Raw genomic sequence first — 4,010 nt, forward strand, 5'->3', positions numbered from 1 at the left:
TGCTTGTAGAGGGAGATAGGACAGGGCAAGATCACTCACCAGTTACCATCACAGGCAAACCAGGCTTGACTTGGGGAAAACGAATTATGTTCTTACTGATCAGATCAGAGTAGCATAATGAGAAATTAAAGCAAATCTTACAAACACCTTTCCCCACCCCTCCCTTCCTCCTGGTCTCAACTTCACTATTTCTCTACCTCCTCTCCCCAGTGGCGCAGGGGGACAGGGAATGGGGGTTGTGGTCAATTCATCATATGTTGTCTCTGATGCTCCTTCCTCCTCAGGGGAGGACTCCCCACACTCTTCCCCTGCTCCAGCATAGGGTCTCTCCCATAGGAGACACTCTTCCATGGACTTCTTCAATGGGAGTCCTTCTCATGGGCTTCAGGTCTCCATGAACTGCTCCAGTGTGGGTCTGTTCCACAATGTGCAGTCCTTCAGGAACAGACTGCTCCAGCATGGACCTCCATGGGCTGCAGGGGGATATCTGTTCCACTGTGAACCTCCATGGACGGCACAGCCTGCCTCACCATAGTCTGCACCACGGGCTGCAGGAGAATCTCGGCGCCCATGTCTGGAGCACCTCCTGCCCTCCTTCGTTACCGACCTTGGTGTCTGCAGAGCTGTTTCTCCCACATGTTCTCACTCCTCTCTCTGGCTGCAGTTGCTGTTGTGCAGTAACTTTCCCCCTCTTCTTAAATACATTATCCCAGAGGTGCTACCACTGTTGCTGATGGGCTCAGCCTTGGCCAGCAGTGAGTCCATTTTGGAGCCGTCTGGCACTGGCTCCATCAGACATGGTGGAAGCTCCTGGCAGCTTCTCGCAGAAGCCACCCCTGTAGCCCCCCCAGCCTCCAAACCCTCACCACACAAACCTAATACAGGTGCCTTTCAGTGTGAGCAGCATCAGTGCTGTGCTGAGGCTGTGGAAGCGTTCTGCTTTCATTGCTTCCAAGTCAGACAGACAGTCTGGCCCCGCCACAAGCCAAAGGTGCCCCGCCACCGATTTAACATCTTAGTTTCTGGTTAGTTTCCATTACACATAGAGCATGTCACAGGTTTCACTTTCTTTTTTTTTTTAAACTTATCGTATCCTCAAAGCCTGTTTCTGAAGGGTGAATGGGTTATTTATTGCACTGGTTTGTGAGTATCTATGGAAATGGCATCTGGTCTCCAAATGGAGACCTTCTCCCCCCTCCAGGTCCTTAAAAGAACATGACAGTAATTGAGCATTAATGAAATGTTTCAGGAGGAGTGTTGGGAAGTTCAGAGTGGTGTGGGGGAGTTATAAATCTGGGCTGAATTTGGCTTGAGGAAGAAACCCTGTTATAAACTTATTAGCTGCTGACACTGTGCTTCTCTCACCTTGCACAAGATGTAAAGCTCACCTCAACACCATCACACTGCCTTTCACTTGCACCTGACTCAAGGTGCTGCTGTCTCAGGCATCACTTTTTGCCTCCCAGGAGATCAGTAGCAGAGATGAAGCACTATATGATGTACTCTGGCCAGATCTCTGTGTGCTGCTCCTACCAGGACAAACCTGCTTCCCATCAGGCTGGTTTGGGTGGGTAATTCCTGCAGTAAGAACTTGGGATGAACTTTTATAGGTGCAATCAGTACATCTCCCTTTCGAAGTGATTTGTCCTGTCAAACTAGCTTTTGGGTACCTAAATGGAGACTTTTATCCAGTTTCATAGTCCTCTGTTCATTATTCATGTTGTTTGTAATTTGTGTGTCTCAGAAAAGGTTTCTCTTTGCCTTTCCTCATCAGGACAGTCGGCAGCTTTAGAAATAAGTCTGGAGTTTCAAATTCCAAGCTGGGAATCTTTTAGCATTGGGAAGCTGTTTCTGACATGTCAAATTCTACTCTGATACTGGAATAAGTTGCCTCCAGCTTTCAACCTAAAACTTGATGACTTACCTAAAGAAATTGCATAGGCTGTTGCTATGAACAATGGTGGGAAATTGGCATTTCCAAGTGGTGGTTCATCTCACCTAGTTTACATACCTCTCCTTAGGGTTGGATGAAGGTGCATGTTTCTGTGGTTGGCAGAGGTGTCTGGGTGGTGAGTTTGTGTTAGACACCTCACTCTGAGACTGTGAGGATGGTCTTCACCTGGACAGATACAGTGATTTACAGTGTAGACATCCATATGAGAAGACACCAAGGTGTACATCACCCATGCAGAGAAATAGGTACTTGTAATGTGGGATTTATCTGGGCTGTGTAGCTCAGATGGAAAGGGGCATGCAAATATTGAATACCGTTGCTTAAAAATTGTTTCTGACATTGTCTAGGAACATCATCAGCCAAGGTTTGTGTCTTGATTAAGTTTTGACATCTATTGCACAGTCATTTCTTGCTCCGTGTGACATGCAGTGTGCAGCTAGTGGCAGACCCTAATCAGAGTATTTTTGTTAGTATGTAAAGTGGCTGATAAAACCTATGTACGTGGCAGCTTTGCAATCAGTCAACCCCATGGTCCTACTAAGGAATGAAATCAGGTCTTCTTGACAATAAAAGGAAAAGAATATGGTGCATCACTTCCAAACTGGTGTTTGGGTACCCTGCATTCAGCCAGAATAACTCAGACATGTCTAAGGGCTCTAAAAATATTGGTCTGACTGAAAAATACTTTCTTCATTTGGCTTTGTGAATCTTGTGAACTCTTGTTTCTACAGTCAGTGGTTACAAAATACTGCTAAGTGAAGGGACCACACATTTAATTAATAGCGGTTACACGCATCTAAATAAATCCCTGCAAAAAAGTGACATTTTTATGGAGATCTCATGATAAAGTTGCTCTGGAGGCAAAGTTGGGCTTCCCAGTTTCACATTTAATTAACTTAGTCTGACTTTTATAGGGCTTTGTGTTGTGCATTTTGTTCTTCAGTAAACAAATGGCAGAAAATTAAAGCAGAGCAACTGACAATGAACAGTAAATTTAATTGAAAAATAATGAGTTGCCATGGGGTGCTGTAGGGTTCTGCAAAGATAATGTTATTTATCTTGGAAAAGTTCCATGTGCATATGTCAAAATGTGATATATGTGAAAGGAACAAAAAGGAAAAATACAACATTAGATAGGAAAGGGATATCCCTTATTCCTCATCCTGAATTTGGGGCTGGAGTTTGGTGGAGTGAAAAACTGATTTCCTGCGCTCTGTGGCAGCTCAGTACAATTGCCATCTGATACATCACTAAGTGAAATGTTGTGTCAGGAAGAGAAGTGACCGGGATGTGTAAGGTTCGGATGAACAGGAAGGAAGATGAGCATCAATATCACAGGAGGGGAGAACCACGTGAAATGATCTCAGTTCTTTCACAAAAGGCTGGATGTGAACGCGCTCTCTGGTTTTCACATCTATTTCAAGGGAAATTAAGTGTCTGGAAAATAGAAGAGTGAGCCCTTGAATAAAGGTGCTGAATTAAAAAGCAACGAGATGTCTTAATCTTGGGTTACAAAAATAGATTTGTAGTATGAGGTCTGCTCCTCTAGGTGAAATACTTGAAATTCAATCTGATTGAGTAACTTCTGGGCCTTGAGCAGCGACAGCAAATCAAAGTCGTTGACTGACAGCAAGCTGTTCATCCAGCTGACAGAGTAAGTGGAGTTACTCTGGATTTTCAACCAACTAATAGATCCAAAGACCAGCGTGCTTGCCTGTGGGTGAAGACAATGTCCTGGGCATCCCAACCCTTCCTGCTAAGCTGTGGTCCGTGGATGAGACCTGTTTTCACCCTGCACACGTTTCTTTCATCCCAGATGTATGAAACGCGATGTGTAGCAGCTCCCTTTTGCAACATCTGTTTTCCAAGCACATCATTCCCCAGCAGCTCCCCCTTATGCAGCAAAACCCACCTTATTTACAGCCTTCACATGTGGAGGGCTCAACAGGGCCCAGATTTGGCTGACATTTGCAAGGTTCCTGCTTTTCATTTCTACCCATTCTTGCTTTATTTTTAGCTGTTTTAAAATGACACATGTTTCCGTCTTTTAGGTAAT

Source organism: Strigops habroptila, chromosome 14 (assembly GCF_004027225.2).
Source record: "Strigops habroptila isolate Jane chromosome 14, bStrHab1.2.pri, whole genome shotgun sequence".
Lineage (NCBI taxonomy): Eukaryota > Metazoa > Chordata > Aves > Psittaciformes > Psittacidae > Strigops > Strigops habroptila.